Source organism: Carlito syrichta, unplaced genomic scaffold (genome assembly GCF_000164805.1).
Source record: "Carlito syrichta isolate Samal-C Ts95f unplaced genomic scaffold, Tarsius_syrichta-2.0.1 Scaffold301965, whole genome shotgun sequence".
NCBI lineage: Eukaryota > Metazoa > Chordata > Mammalia > Primates > Tarsiidae > Carlito > Carlito syrichta.
This window is the reverse complement of record NW_007246061.1, coordinates 7,044-24,585: the sequence shown is the minus strand read 5'-3', so window position 1 is coordinate 24,585 and position 17,542 is coordinate 7,044.

Sequence of the window (17,542 nt, the reverse complement as noted above, 5' to 3'; positions counted from 1 at the left end):
AGACAAATGTTTATGGATGGGGTTACAGATTATGAGGGTTTTTTTTTTTTGATGGGAGGGCAGGTCTTCTCTACAAGTCCAAATAATTGATAGTTAATTGTGTATTGATTTTTCTGCAGATACAGTATAATATAAGCTGATAAAATCCCAGGTTCCTAACCACATAGCCATCAGAGTCAAAGCGATGGGTCAGAGAGAGCAATAGGACTGGGAGAGGATGCCCTGACTCAGCAAGCTCCCTTGGGCATGGCATGTCACCTTGAGACGCAAAACAGCTCCTACAACTTTATTGACTCACGGTGCTGTCTGGTTATCGTGCCATTGGGTGAACAGTGAGTACAGAGAAAACGCGAGTCCGTGGTGGTTGTCTACAAATGTCAGTGAGAGAGATTGTTTTGTGAACTGTTTCCTATGTAAGTTCGAATGCATGGCATAAACTCTCTAAAAAAGTTAATTCTGTCTTTATAACCAATTTGGATGAAAGGGAGTTGCTGGTGAGTTATTCAAAGAATTCTAAACACCACCTAGCTTTTAGACATGTTCTAGGCTTTTTTTCCTCTTTCCCCTTTCAACATAAGAGATACTTACATTTTGGATTGTTCTTTAAATGCCGGTCATGTTTAATCCTTGTCAAGTTTTGAAGTATGAGTAGAAAAATGATAGCCATGCAGGCTGTGAATTAAAAGTGCCATTTCAATTAACAGTGCCAAGGAGGCCCCTAACACATACTTGTGCAAGTTTTGCTCACAGGAAAGTGCCTTAGGGGATGGGATGGACTGGGGGGATGGGACAGAAGAAACTGGCACTGATATAGTCACCTTCCAGGGACCCTTACCAATTCCATGTTGTCCCTAAGAGGCTCAGGGCTCAAACTGCAGCCTAGCTTCCCGTGCGAGGCCAGCATGGAAGAAGAAAGGTAATGACAAGCAAAACCAAAAACAGGCACCACTTTCCTAGATTAACTTCCTTCTCCTTTCATTGCAGCAGTCTTATCCATAAATGAGCTAGATTTGCTTCTGCAGCCAAAATAATCTCCATCTTATTTTGTGCCTATGGTAAGTGAATTGGAACTCAAGCCCTGGGAGTTTCAAGAGCCGTTACTGTTCTGTGTGCAAGCCAGGACGGAGGAGCTGCATGCCTCAGTAAATCAACACTGTGCTCTTGTCTGGTCCAGGGCCAAGAATGTAATCATCCTCCAGAAGGCATCAGAAGATTCCAAAGGTCTGACTGCTTATTAGAAAATTCAGGACATAAAAGTTACATGCATTAAAAAAAAAAACAGTTAACTCAAGAGACTCAAAACAAAACAAAACATTACTCTGGAAATGAGATGCATGATGTGTCTGTCTTTCTGGGCCAGCCAGATGATAAGCAAATGGTCTGTGCATGGTGTCCCCTCACAAACACTGAAGTGTTTTACTCCAGGCCTCTCTGCCATGTCTCCTATTTGGATAAACAGGGAGAGTCATGTTTTAAGCTTTTGTTCAAAGAAACGCATGTTTGGAGGGCTCTGCTCTGCATTTTCACTAAGTTTTCTTTTTGCTTTTTGGAAACTGTGTTTGGAATGGAGGCATAGAGGAAGACGTGGCTGGTCTACTTTATTAAAAAATAGAATAATGTTTCAAATTTAAAAATATACAGAGCTCACTAAGGACAGTACATCAAACCCATGTATTCAGCATTAAACATTTTGTTGAAGTTAATAAGGTGGACATTTTGCCGTAAATGTTTTCAGAAATAAAAGATTAAAATCAAATTCAAAACCCCCCATTTTCCTTTTCCAGGTGGCGTTCTCTGCCTTCCTTCCTAAATAACATCACCATCATGAATTTGATGTGCCCCTGGTCAATGTGTCTCTGCTTCATCAAAAATATAAATGTAGCCACGAATAATTAATTTTGTGGTTTTTCTATAAAATTATACAGATGTACACTCTCGTACTTCAGGTCACGGCCTCCAGCTTGAAGGTCTTCTCAATGCTATTTTTTTTTTGTCTCTACCCACGTGTCTATGGATTCGGTCGTTTATTTAATACATTTAATACTGTTGTGAATTTGTCTACTGGGTGGATTTTCCTTGGACCTCTCCATCTTCCCATTCCTGGATGTTGGGTTGTGTCGTTTTACCCCATGATTATGTCAAAATGGGCATTCTTGTTCATGTCTCTTTGTCCAGACACACAGGGCCAGCTGCATAATTTATGGGCTCATTGCAAAATGAAACTTTGGGGTTGCCCTTCCTGTTCAAATATGGGGGGGGGAGTGCCATGATACATCTAAAATATGCAGTTTTGTCCTTTCTTCCATGACTTCTTTCTCTGCTTGTCAGACTATGCTTTTCACTCACTATCCTAATGTTGTTCTAAGGAAAACTGAAAATGTAAATTTCCTTGAATCTTACTTTTCATCTTTATATTGTACAATATCGGTTTTCGAGGCAAAGACAAGTTTGTTTAACTTATTTGTGAAATCTGCACTTCAACCTGGCTTTTGCATCTCCTCTATGTGCATGTTCTCATCAAAACAGTGGAAACACTGCACAAAACTAACTCAACTGTTTTTATTTCACTTCTTGACTCATGCACGGTCTACCAACACTTGCTACTTTTGGCTTGTGGGTGAGTAAGAAAGAAGCGAAAGAGGAAGGAACTGTGAGCTGCCTAGTCTTTCTCTTCTCTGCCATTTTCAGCATAAACGTTGTCTGAGACAGGAGATCACATGAGTGGAAGCAGATACAACAAGGCTCCTTGGTTGTTTCTGCCTCTCAGTGTGCCTGGTCCTGTTTTTGCATTTGTGGCTCAGAGGGGAAAAGTGGCCTCCTGGGGTGGCTGGCTTCCACTCACTCAGCTGAAGACATCACACGCTTGCCTCGTTCCTGCTGAGTCCTGTTGAAGCCCCAGGCATCGTGGGTTCCCCCGAAATTCTGTGTTTGGAAGCCGTATGTGAACAGGGCAGCCAGACGCGGTGGCCCTGCACGCGGCTCCGAGCGCCCTGCCCATGACATGCTCCACTGACCCACCGAACTTCAGTGAAAAGCACAAGCTTGAAAGTCAAAGGAGTAAGAATTTCCAGACAGTGAAAGCAGAGCATGACAGAGAAGCACAAGGCCCTTCTGGGGATGAGTCCTGAGAGACAGCACGTGTCCACAAAGCTGGCTCTGCCCCTGCACGGGAATTTCTTTGCAATGCATTTCCAGAAAGGCATTCCTGAGTTGTTCACCTGCTCCGTTTCAACCTGACATGACCGGAAGGATCTCCATCGTGGTTGATTCTGAATCATGCTTAATAGTGGCATAGTACTTAATTTTTTGCCAACTGTTTATTTTTGTTATTTCCCTGTGGAGTTAAGCAACGTTTTATGTGTGTATTCTGGAGGTGTGGGCTTCTTTTCTGGGATCTTCTTCTTCTCTAATTCCTGCCCATTTACCTACTTGGTTGTCTGTCTTTGGGTATTGATTTGTAGGAGTTTTGTTTTTTTTTTTGTTGCTGTTTGTTTGTTTTTTAATACATTCTCAAAACTAATCTTGACTGTTGTAAATCTTGCCAACATCTTCTCTCGGGCTACCTCTCATCTTTTAACTTTGTAAGCTGGGTTTTTTGTTCTACAATAAATTAAATTTTGGGTAACCAAGCTTATTAATCTTGTCCATTGCTATATCTGTTTTTCGGTGTCTTTCCTGCTCTAACAAAGATATTCTCCTATTTTTTTTCCTAGTAATTTAAAAAGCATAAAAATTGTTTTCTTTTAAACTTCAGATACTGAAGACACCTGGACTTTGCTCATCTGTATGGTGGGAATTTAACTTTATGTTTTTGTTTTTGTTTTAATATGGAAAGTTGGTTGCCCACTACCAGTTATTAAATAGTCCATTAACTTCCCCACTGATTTTCACTGAGCTATTTCTCAGATTCCTGCATCATTTCACTGCCCTTTTTTTATTTCCCACTTACTTAACAGAGCTGTTAATGAGTCTTGACATCAGGTTGAGAAAGAACCCAGTACTTTGCAATAACACACTCTTGTATTCATCAAAAAACACAAAAACAACAAAACATAACCAAATGTTCTGACTTTGGGGGATGCATGAAGAAATTCTTCAACTTACATAGCGTGAAAACACAATGACTTTGAAATCAGACAGACTTGAGTTCTTAGCCCAGGCTTGTCATTTTCTGGTTGTTTGAACTTGGGGCACATTTCTTAACCTCTGAGGCTAGACTCTCTAATCTGTAAAATGGGGATAATAAGGTCTTCAACCCAAAGCTATTGAGAGGATTAAGTGAGTTAAGTGCCTGGCACAACCTCAACACTCAGTAAATATTACTTTTCTTCCCTTTTTCTGTCCTTTATTTTGAAAAAAAGCTGCATGTTTCTGCTTATTTTATTCACTTGTGGACTCTACAAAGGACAATTGGAGGTTGCTTAGAGGCAAAACAGAATCCATCCCAGGCTGACAATATGATCCAGCCATTCTTCTGACACCCAAATAATTGTCTGGGCTTTTGGAAAAGCAGAAGCTGCGAGCCTGTCCCCCAGTGGTCCAGTAGCTGTCGGCTGCTTTTATTATTAATCAAACGGCACAACCAGGTCATAATACAACCAGAGTCAATCAGCCTCTCCCCTCTAAATTACACAAACTCAAGTCTCCTGACCAGTGCTGAAAAGATCAAAAGGACTGAAAATCAACAGGATTAAGAGTTTGAAACTGAACATCCTACCCTGAGTGGGTCTGGGACCTCCGACTCCCTGGCACTGCTCAGACCGACATCATTTCTTCAGATGGAGAGGAATGCTTTACGCTGATACACCTTGAAACCTGGGATGGAGGTGAGCACACGCCTGGAATTTCGTCGCGTCCAGGTGGAAACCTAAAGCCAAGTGGCTGTTTGGGAAGATTAAAGGAAAAAAGTGCATCAAGAGTAAAGACACGATGACTCTGGCCCCAGAAAAAGGCGGGAGCTCGCGGGCCTAACGATGTGGGGAGTCTGGCCCTCTAGAGTAGCTTTGACACAGGCGGGTCATGGAGCACGCTGAGTCAGCACAGGTAATGCTCTGGGCATCCCCGGAGGGCATGCAGAGGCCCCACTGGGAGCGTGTTGAGGAAATCTCCTGCTGTAGTTGCATGGGATGGCAGCCACGTGTCCCCAGCACCTGCTCCTGCACCTCATTGCCACTCAGAGAATGAACATCAGCAGAGAGAGATGTGAGGCCGTAGAGAGAGGCTTCTGGAGCAGGTCTGTGTTCTGCCTCCAGGTCTCGGGAGCTGCATAGCCTCAGGCAGGTGTCTCAGCACTTTCTGAGACTTGTCTTCTTCAACAACTAAAAGGGGAACGGATTTCCATCCTGAAGTGCTGCTTCAGAATAAGCAGAAATGAGATCTCTCCTAGAGTCCTCAACAGAGGAGGGGCTGCATAGATGCACTCACTGGCATCTTATTCACGGAGACGCTCAGCTCTGGGTGGCCCGAGGGACCGGCAGACCTGAGTTTCACTCCTTCCCACGGCGGTGCCAAGCCGGCTAGAACCCGGTCCTCCACGCCCACAGTGGGTTGGCCATCTACCTCAACGAGCGTCCCTACTCCTTTCAGCAAAGCCGCCACGTTCTTGGCTCATCTTGGCTCCCGTGTGCGTCAGGTCTGAACTTAGAGAATGTCTCCTCCGAGTATGGAAATGGGATGTTTGTGACTCAGAATGCGTGTTTCCTTGGTTACATTATTCAAAAGCAGTGTCTCCCCTGGGCAATCTGACTCAGTAGGCTCGAATCCATATTTAACAAGTTGCTCTAGACCCTTGATGGCTATAGGGTCTGGCAGCGTGGGCACCCACCACCTGGGAACTTGTCAGAAATACAGACTCTCAGGATTTACCTTACACCTACTGACTCAGAAGCTGCACTAAAAGAAAAAAAAATAGACTCAGGTAGAGTTGACAGATAAAACACAGGACACCCAGTTAAATTTGGATTTTGGATAAACGATGTTTGGTTTTGATTATTTTAGTATAAGCCTATCCCATAAGCACACTGTGCTTTTATTTACTAATTCTAGCAATCCTCTCTTTGGGTGTTTTAATATACACTGAAGCTTGAGAAGTACTGGCTTATTTCAATCTATCTCACTTTCTTGTGATTCAGAGTAACCCGGATGCATGCTAAAACCCAGATTGCTGGATTCCACCCCCAGAGCTTTTTGTTCAGTAAGTCTGGGCAGGAGCCTGAGAATCTGCATTTTTAACACATTCCCAGTTGATGCTAACACATACACATTGAGGACCACAGTTCTGCATGATGACCAGATCCCAGGTCAGCTCACAGACATCCCTGCATCCCTAGAGTTTGACAAGATGAAGGCTGAGGCATCCTACCATGTTCACTTCTAAGAATGAAGAGACAGGGAGAAAAACGACAGTCTTTGATCAGCCAAGGACCAGTGTGGCTGGCCCCATCAGAAGCAAGAGCTCATCTTCCTCGACTTTGTATATTCCCTCCCTGTTTCTGAGCTACCAGCCATAGTTCCCAGAGCAGAAAGAGGAAGGATGGGAGGGCTGGGAACAGACAGGTCAAAGCAGGGGCTTACCTCTTAGGGACCGGGGTGCTGGTGGAGACAGATTGTAAAGGGCACATCTGGGGAAGGGAACCAGGTGGAAGATTGGGAAACGAGGTTGCCTGTGGGGTGAGGGAGGAGGGGAGGAGAGAGGAGGAGAAGGAGCAGGAGGAGGAGAAGAGATAGGACTGGATGGCCCCAGCTGGAGTGGCCAGTGGCCATGATGAGAAGGACACCAGTACCTGAAGTCTGAGACCTAGACTGGAATCGCAGGCATCGGCCTTGTCATCGTGCTTAGTGGTCTCGCTTGTGGTTTCCTCATGTGAGCAATGAAGGCAGGGCAGTTTCCTCAACTGGATGATTGGGAGGAAGAATGGAGACAGCAGCTGCAGGCAGAACACACGCCTGATCCCTCGAGTAGACCCTCAGTCGACGGCGGCAGTTGCGACTACAGCTGTAAGAGGAATTGATGCCACTTTAGAGCAGCATTCTGTCTCGGAGAATCTCTTTACCTGGGCTTAATTTCACAAGACAATGGGTTGAGGGGAAATGCCATCCACACTCTGAGAGGATGTAGGCCTCTTAGAAAAAATATATATTGTCCATAAGATGTAAACTCCCACACAAATGTGATCCCCGCCCACCCCATGCATCCTCACTCCCATCCTACTGGTTCAGTTGGAAGAAAGGGGCCCATGGAAAAGCTGGAGGCTGGACTTATGAGAAACAAGCCCCTGGCCCTCAGCGGGCAGCCTGGGAGGGTCAACTGTCAGTGGGACACCAGCGGGACACTGCAGGAGGCACCGGGTGACGTCCCGAAGAGTGGTTGATTGTACGAGACACTTCTGTATCACTGTACACCGACTCGGTGTACTTTAGTGAGTTTTTGTGCCTCGTTTTATGACATGCTGTCTTATTTTTAAAACGCATACACAAAATGTGTGTGTGTGTGTGTGTGTGTGTGTGTGTGTGTGTGTGTGTGTGTAGACTTCCACACATTAAGCTGTCCATGTAAATACAGACAATTTTATAGGTTCATTTCAACTAAATAAATAGATTTGAAAATCCAAGCCTGTAGTAAAAATGACTTTTTGGTGTGCAGTTCTATGAATTTTTACACGTGGGTAGACTCATGCAACCAGGATGCAGAATGGTCCTATCACCTCACAAATGTCTTGGTGCTGCCCTAGTTAACCAGGCTTTCCTTCCAGCCCTTAACCCCTGGCAACCAGTGATCTGGGCTTCCCTCACTGTCCTTTTATCTTTTCTAGAATGTTACATCTGTGAAAGAAGCTCTGTTGAGTGAGAAAGAGCCAGTCTTGCCTTGTTTCATATTTTCCAATGAAGATGGCAAAACCTGTTTAAAAATTTGACACAAACCGAACATGAGGTAACCAAAAAACCTGTGCAGAAACCAGATTTTTGTTGTCATTGCCACATGTGTGCCCTCACACACTTACCCTCTCCTCTTTACCAGCATGCCTCTCCCAGGAAGCCTTCTCATGTTGAGGCTTTGAGACATTTTCGCCTTCTCCCTCCAGTCCTCATGCTCCCACACTCTGTCACCGTCTCAGGAAGTGAGCTCCGAGCAAACATCGAGCGGGAAGACACAGTGCTTCCAGTAGCTCGGAACCAGAGAAGGAATACACAAAGTTAAGGAAGATGAGCTCCTGTTTCTCCAGGGGGCCAGCCACACTGGCCCTCAGCTGATCAGAGACTGTCAAAAAGCATGTGTTCTTTGCAGATGCACAAATCTCAGCATCATCAGCCTGGACCTGTTAGGATGGTGGGGGGAAAGCTTAGCCTCCCTGATCCCCAGGGGAGAACCACCTCGAGGAGTCAAAGTAAAGATGGAACTAGAAGACCACCACCAAGCAGTCAACACACAGGCTACTGTGACTCTGAGCCACGGGTGTTGCTTGTCTGTCCCAGCGTCCACAGACCAGGCCGTCAGAGGCTTCAGATGTACACAGGCGCAAAAACACAATTACTCGGTATCAAAAAAGGCCCAACACAGCAGACTGCATTTTTCATTTTCTCATCCATTTTTCTGACAGCATAAGAGAGTGTAGCTCGTATAGGGGTAGGTACCGGAAGATTTGCTCTTCCCTCATTCCCCTGTGTGACCTGGACTGTGGCCCTTTACCCTCCCAGATCTTTGACTTTTTTTAATCTAAGAATGTGAGGCTGACCTCAGAGCTTTCAAAGATTTCTCTTAACTCTGAGCTTTTAAAACTCCGGGTGCACAAAGACCACAGCTTTAAAATTTGGTAAGTTCTTATAAGCTCTTTCCCCTTCTACCTGGGCTGAAACTCTTTTTGCTGACCCTGAAGGTGTGGACCAAACTCTCTCCTTTAGTTTATCGTTCTGACGTGTCACTGGGTCTATATAGAAACGTGGAGAGATTATCAAATGAACCTGGATTGTGAAAACAAGGCCTACATAACTGACTTTTAAAAATATTCAGAGCTTTCCAGCTTCAATGCTATAGGGAAGGAAACCGAGAGAAGAAAAGTCTGAATTAATAAGCTCGCCCACTCCATCAGTTTCTATCATCTAGATAGAATTTAATACTAATACGTGTCGATCGTTACATTTCACGAGCGTTTAGTATGTGCCAGGTACCAGGCTGGGAACCCTGCATGCTGTCCCATTCGATCTTCCTAAGACATCTGTAGCAAGGTGTTGGAGTGACCATTTTAAACCTCTTTTTAGGTAGTGAGTAAACCAATCCTGAGAGAGGTAAGGTACACAGCCTGTGGTTCTACAGCTAGAAAGTGGCAGAAAACTGGATGGGGCTGAATAAGGTACAGAATTTTGAACTGGAATTATATCCCTTCCCATTGTTGAAAGGAAGACAGTGATCTCCCAAGGTTGGCTTCTCTCCTCCGAGTTCTTAGTGCCCCAAAGGGTCTGAATGCCGAGAAACTCATTCAAATCCCCTTGCATTTCTAGCTCCTGGCAACCTGGCAAGCAAGTGTTTCTAAAACAGGAGAGATTTTTTTCTTTCGACAGAACTGAGAGGAAACAAACAAGATTTGCCCGTTGAAACATTTCTGTGCTTGCTTTGGGAACACATGTACTAAAATTAAAAGTTCTAAATTGTGATCCCTGACTACCCCCTTGTGCTATGAAGGAAAGAAATGACCTTTTAAGATGACGGGCAAACCGTAGCCACACAGAAAGGGGAAATGGCTGGGGATTCTCTTTTTATCCTTTTTAAAATAAAAAGTATAATGTCACTGAAGAGATGGACAGGACAGACCCTAACCCTGATACTCTCATTCACCGCAAAAACAGATGGGGAAATAGATCTTGAGAATTCATGAGGAGACTTAAAAACGGGACAAAAGAAAATAAGTAATACACTTAGAATTATAGCTAACATTAGTCATTGTGCGGCATGGTACTAGAAGCCTTATAATCACTATGTCTTTTAATTCTCAAAACTACCCTGTGAGGGCTTCAGGGCTATAATTACCTAAGAAGACGATTTCTAGTTTCACTTTGCAGTAGTAGCGGTAAGTGAGACCCAGAGAGGTTAAGCAACTCGCTGGAGAAGGCCCAGCCAGCACGCAGCAGGTCTAGGATTCCAGCCTTGAGGGTCTGACTCTTAACATCCAAGTGATTGTTAATCCAAAATGCTAATCGGCAACCTCAAAAGACCCAGAAAGGCAAAGCAAATCCCAAAGGGAAGAATCCTGTTGAATTAGTTGCCGGGATAGGAGGAATGAGGGACCCCAGGAGTCCCGAGAAACATGTGTTGACCTGAAGAAAGACAGACAGAGGTGCAGGACACACTGGTCTAGGGGAGTGAGATGGGGTGACAGCAAGAACCCCAAACCCAGAGGGAAAAGATCTGAGTTTTGGGTGCTCTCCGTCTTGGCTTTGTGATGACAGGCAAGCCACTGATTCTCAAAGCTCACATCTTAGCAAAATAACACCCAGAGCCGGCGAGTTGTGAGGACGACTGAGTATATTGAACAGAAGAACTGTGTTAGGTGGGTAGTGTTACACAGTCGTTACAGCAGGGCAGACCCCAGGAGGGTTAGAGCTACAAAGTGGTTCTAAATGAGAAATAGGCAGGAGGGAAAAAAGTAGCTCGTGGGAAGACCAGTTAAATCTTCAAACACACAAGTGCACAAAAACATGACTGGGCTGCAACAAAATATTTGATTTGTCAGGACTTTTTCCTTCCCTGGGCTAACCTGGCTTTTGTACTTTTACTGCAGGCTACTTTGGAACCTGTGCTGGGAGATAGGAGGCCATGCGATGTTGGAAACAGACACAGACTTTGAAAGGCCACAGACCAGGAATTCATTTTTCTAGGACCACGACATGCTCTGGGTTAAAATAAATATCTGGAGAAGGTGGGCGAAGGGAGCTGTGTACTAGACCCCTCTGACTGGGGGAGGTTGGGTTCCTTGACACTGGTGACTTACCTACCACTGCACTGTTTATGGGTATGGCCTTTTTTTAAAATTAGAAAATACAGCTTATTTAAAAGTAAATTAGAGAGCGAGAGAGAGAAGATTCATCTCCCCAAGGCAGAGAAGGGGCCAAAGCCAGGAAGCATAGCTCCAAGAGCACATGGTCACACCCGAGTCTAACAAGGCAACGGCCAATGGGTATGGTCTTTCCCTCCCCGTCCTGTTGTCTCCTGCCCAGCTGACCTTCTTAGAGGATAGGCAGACCCTGGCTCTCAAAACCCATTCTGGTCCCTCCTTCTCACCGAGCCCCTGTCATGGAAATGGGTCGACTTTTATGCACCGTCATAATTAATACACAGAAGACATTCTCAGTCAGCAAGATGAGGTTTAGCACCACCAAGAAATCATTTAAACTTTAGGAGAAAGCCTGGTACATCGTCATGCCCCCCTCCCACAAGAGATCGTGCTGATTGCCAGATGCTTTCTTTCAACCTCTGGGAGAAACGATAGAAGACCAGAGTGCTAGGCCGGCACCTAAAAGATTTCGGTGCCAGACCAGCATTTCCGATGATCAGACTGTGTGACCTTGGAAAAGTAACTCTACCCTTCTGATCTTTTCTCATTTTCCATGGTGGCAGAGTGAGCACTTTAGATTAGTGTTTTCCAAAGTGACTTGAGAGCGTTACCTCTGTTACGGGGCAAACAGTTTCATTCCAATTCATATTACAAAAAATCTATTACAGCAAACTCATGATTCATGCACATTATTGCTTAGGATAAGGCTGAAGTGAAAAAAATAGAGTCAACTAAAAGAAAAATCTAAAGTAAGTAATATGATAGATGGATGTGACTGAAACTGTTCGGGTGAAATTTGAAAGAAGGAGATTTGGCCAGCTCTGACCCTCAGCTCCTTATCACAGGGTATGGACCAGGACCAGCACTCAGCCATCTCTTCTGTCGCCCTTCCTGGTAGCATCCATACTCTGCCCTCCCAACCTTCGGGAGCTTTCTGTCGGTGCTGGTGAGAAGTCTGCCGATATATGCGTCAGCCGCTCTGCACTCCTTTGGTATAAAATTTTAATTGGCACAAGTGATCGTGCCATCAATTGCAGTTCACAAACAAAAGTTTTAGTAAGGCCAACAGCACTTCAAATCCCCTTTAACATTTTTAATAAAATGACTAAATATTGCTCACAGGTCTCTGGCCCTCAGATCTCCACGAACTCACTGCTCTGGCTTTGCACATTCATGTTTGTGTGTGACTTGGAAGGAATCGTCTGTATTCCGGCTGAGGCTGCGATGTTAAAAGAAGGGGTACACGAGCATGTCTCAGAGCAGTCCTGCAAAAGTTGTTCCCGAAACAGCTGAGAGGCTCTGGAATGTCCCAATATTGCCTTCAACATAAATATGGGGGTCAGAAACCTTTTATGTATGGCAAGCTTGGATCCTTCCAAAAAGACGCACCAAGTGCGAGCTATTATGAGCAAGGAAATGCAAAAACAGTTGACACTCAAGAGCTCAATGCAGGCTGAGAAAGCAAGAAATGATGTTCCCCATCTCAAGGCAAAGACAAAGAGGCTGGGCAGACTGAAAGAATCCAGCTTAGAAAACCAAGGGGATGATCGGGGTAAGACTTACCACAACCAGTTAAGGGTGGGAGAATGAGAAACTGGATTTTCAGGAATATTTCTTCTTTCCCTTCAATTATACCTCCCGTGGCCAACTACCCTGCAGAGAAGGCCCCTCCGAAGTGAGCATCAGGGAAGAAGGGGCTAGGGGTTCCTCTGGGGGGCTCTGCAGGAAATCTGTGTCTGTGACTGTGCCCCTCCAAATCTGTGATGATTCAGCATCATCATGGTGACGCCGTGGTCCCTAGCTGTGTCTGCAAGACTTAGAAGCAGCCTGTGAGATTTGGGTCTATGAAGCTGAAGCCGTGTGAACCCAAGGAGTGAGAGGGTTTTGTGATGAGAGATGCTGGTTGGTTCAGATTCCGAATATTCTGCTGTCAGCCTGAGAAAGGGAAGGCTCTTCCACGTTACCCCAAAAGTAACAGAACCCTGGGTCTCCTCCTCAGCTGCAAATGTCATGAGCGCTCTGCTCCCTCCTTTACCCACCTCCAGTGAGCCCTTGGTTCCATAGACAGCGTGGGAAGACAGCGAGCTTGAGCCGAGCAGAGCCGCTGTGAGGTCTGTGTTTTGGGGTGGATCGCTTTATGCCTCTGAGCCTCGTCTCCTCACATCCTGAATTGGAGTGACAGTGGTACCCACCTCAAGCTGCTCTGGAGAGAATTTGACAAGATGACATAGAGAAGAAGCAAGCTTCTTTGCACAGGATACTCGGTTCTCATGCACCTAAAGGACCGTGCCGCTCCCACTTTTTGTAAACAGAATTCATCGCCCCTGGGAAAAGGGACATACATCTTCAGAGTCCTGCAGAGAGATACAATCAATTAAAACATACCCCTGCAACGCGTTTTTATGGAAGAAAAAGTAATCTCCTTTAATTCGGTAGCTGAGATAGTGCCACTCTGTGGACAAGGTTGGCTTTTCTCTCGGTCACTGATTTCCTACCCATGTGTATTCAATGGACTTATTTTTACCCATGAATCCAGGAATGGTCAATGCCCTTGGAAGGCAAACACAGGTTTCCCGGCTTATCTGTCTGCATCTAAGCTGGGGTCTTCACTTAATGGATGGTCTGAGGCCTGATGCACAGCCATTGGCTTTTGTGTCAGGCAACATCTTTGCCAGGCTCCAGGGGTCTTCCAGGCTGGTCTGACCATATTTGACATTTTGTGCTTATAAGTATCATGGATTTCTCCTAATGAATAGTCAGAGCTGTGGATTCTGCCCTCTCCTGTCAAGGAAAAGCGTCTATGAGAGAACTTGATACCATCAGTAGGGGACTAGAGGCCAATTATTAAGATTTTCTTGATTAATTAGCAATAGCACGCTGAGCCCTTCATCCCTTTCCTGCCTCATTGATAGTGGTGTGGAACCTTAGCATAAGGGGTCTAGGTTCCCCGGGGAAGTGGGAAATTAGCAGCCATTCAGGAAAGTAAGGAATTTGACCCCTAAGACGTTGGCAAAGGCGTTCATGAATTAAAGCCTTTCGACTGGTTTCCCCCTTACTAACTAAAGGAAGGCATTTTGACTTCTATGTGAAACTCAAAGGATGACCAAAAGACAGAAATTAATGCACATTCGTTTTGGTCTCAAAGAACGTTTACTCTTCCTGGGTTTATCCTACTCTTTAGCCCTCCCCAGCTAAGAAGAGTGAAAACATAATGGTGATTTTCTTTTTGGCGACAGTTCATTGCAAATGAAATTTACCTGTTTTCTTACGGACTATCTCATAAGGAGATGAGGGTTCCTCCTCCCAGTGGGTTTGATGATTTCAGATGTTCATCCTATTACACAGTAGAACATAGTTCGGAGGACAAGAAGAAAATATCCCTGTAGAATGCCCTCTAAAGGTTAACGTGGGAGGTCAAGAGGATAATCCCCAAAAGGCCGATGATCTTGATCTCCCAAGAAAGCTCCAGAAGATGCCACCTGCAGAAGGCTGGGGCTGCTGCAGAGAGAGACCTAGTCGTGACTCTTGGATTCAGATTTGCCACTGAAATTTCTCTTCCTAAAATAAACAAATCCAAGTCCACCTCCATGACCACACATTGGTCCTGTGTATTGTAAAGGACATTTTCAAGAGACACTGCCACATCTTCAGCCATCTATGAAAGACCTAAGCTTGTTTCATTGAGACAGCAGATGGACCTCCCATCTGATTCCAGTCCTCCCTCCCTACTAGGCTGGCCGTGATGGCTGCTTTGAGTTTAACAAGCCTGCCACGGCAAAACTGGTGTCATCTGGACTTGCCACAGCAGCAGAGAGGGAGTCCTCTCAATTTCTACCAAATCTGTGTTCACATGGGCTCCGAGCACAACCTATTTACACAAATACGTACCTATCTCGTTGTATGCCAAAAGTATATTCAAACAGAGAAAAGTTCAGCTCACCTTTTCTACAGATGATTCACTTTCAGGCCTTCAGTTCTTTTCCCGTTACTTTAGTTATCAAAGATAACTCAGAGCAAGTGCAGCCTTCTGAGGAGGCATGCGTGTCACCAACACTGAAGAGGCCAGGAGGTAAAAGACAATGGTAAGACACAACTCAGATATGTCTTAAAGGTGTCCTCTTATCCAACTGATTCATATCATAAGCACTTACTCCAAATGAGTCTATAGAATTTGAGGCAAAAAAATACACGTGAGACACATTAACTTCTGATCAAACTGTTAATCCTTTTGCCTCATACTCTGTGTGTTTGATTAAAAATTAGGTTGGTAAGAAAATATATTACCTCAGTGAAAGAAAATGAGACCAAGAAGAAACAGAAACGATGAAGACTTGTGCTGGTAATTCATGAAGACCTAGAAAGGACATCTCTGATCCACCATTAGTATTTACAAGTAAGGAGGAAAACTATACAAGAGGAGGGGGAAGGGAGAAGACAGAAAAGAATTATAAAAGAATTAGTGTTCTGCCTGGAGAAGCTTCAGCCTGTGGGACCGCATTGCTGTCTTAAGCAATGTACTGGTTTTCTTAGTTATGAAAACCAGTCATGTCAATGGCTGATCTTGTCCTTGCCTAGGTCTGAAGGTCTCCAATCATTCATTTGGGTGTCATTGAAAGAGGGGCCGACACTCTCTTATGCCTTTATTTGAAAGAATATGAGGAAAGTGTCTGTCAGGCTGGTCATCATTTTTTATTTTAAGAAAGGCAAAGCCTATTTTTTATGTAATCGCCTCCAGAACTTGAAAGTCCCCCAAATGACAGCACCTCTCAGTTTTTTCTTGATATATGCAAATGTTACTTTGTACCTGGCAACTTTAAACACAACAGATTTGATGTTGCTTGTACCTTGACCAAGCAGGAAACCCTTAGGGAAATGTGAACTCATTCATACTCATAATACCCGCTATTTTAATGAAACAGCACATTATTGACCCAACATCTGACTCATCTTTTGCTGCATTTTCTATGTGACAGCAAGATTTGTAGCTAATAAGTGTCTTTCTAATGCATGCATATTTTATGGAAAAATAATGGCATATTCTCGGCGTATAATCTGAACCACAAGCAGGTTGCACGTATTCAAATTGCAGCAATAAGGAGATGTGAGCATGGTTGAGACTTTACCCAAAAAAATACAAATAATGGTAAATTATCAAGGATAATTATTTAACAACAACAACAAAGCCTTTCTCTATTCATCTTTACCAACTCCGACTCAGTTCCATATTATTTTAAAGAAAGGAAACTTCATCGCATATTCCAGCAAAGTGTATTGGAAGGAGAAGGCATAACAGAGCCAGAGAAAGCACAAGGGGTGAGAAAGTGGATTGATGGATGGATGGTTAAATGAATATAAATGAACTGACACCTTTACAGGAAAATGACGTTTCTTTTCTTTTTTTATTCTATAGATCAGTGGGTTTTGTATCTGTAATTCTTTCATATCAGCAAAGAGGAAATAAACTCTCATGTAAATCATTTTCCCCCATCTGGAGCATATTAAAACCATGCCTTTTTTTTTTTCTCTTTTAAGCAGACTCTTTTTTTCCCTATTTGCTTATCAGTTCATCCACCATTACATTTTAAATGAAATTGCAAGACCCTTGTCCCTCCCCCAAATTTCAGCCTGATGTGGGAAAGTGGGAAGCAGACTTTTCTTGCTTCAGAATAGTGACCTAGATTCAATTACAGATAGACCCAGAAGAGAGAAGTGACACCTCACCATTTTCTTAGAGGTCTTGAAAAAAATTAGGAATCTCAAAACAATCCTTAATGGAAAAGAATCTGTTTATTTCCCCATTTTCCATCTTACTTCTTCTCAGCCTTAATTACACGGCTTTGGTCCATTTAATTGTTCCTGGTATAACATCACCATCGGTTTCCCACGGGATATTTCCCAACTGTAAAACCAGCATCTCAAGGAAAATTCTGAGTTGGGTTTTTGAGGGTGAGTGTTTATACACGGAGCGTGTGTGCTTCTGCTATCTGAGCCCAGAAAAGACGACATACAGCCGCATAAGAGGCACACTTTTCCTTGCATCTTTTAATAAAAAGCCAGCAAATTACATTGCTAGAGTACACTTATTATAATTGCACCGTGGAAAAAGCACGGGACGGGGAAAAGGGGAGTATGTATTTTTCTGTTTTCCCGATTTCTGCCGGAAAAATGTGGTCAAAAGGAAAAGAAACAGAAAGCGTCCTGTGATTCTGCTTATTGGCTTTTATCACTAAATTCAGCATATAAATGGCCTGAACGGGTGGCTTGGTATATTAAATTAAAACAGGGAAGAACAATGATTGTCTCTTCTCTTCCCTCCCTCTCTGATCTCAGCCTGAAAGGCGTCCCCGGGAGATAAGAAAGACGGGACTGGCCGCGCTGCTCGGGTGGGTCCCGCTCGCGCGGGAGCGGCGACGCAGTGCCCCGGCCTGCTGGTCCTGCAGGACTTCGGCTCGGGCTTCACCACACGCGGTCTCCGGCCGGGGCCGGCCACCTCCCCC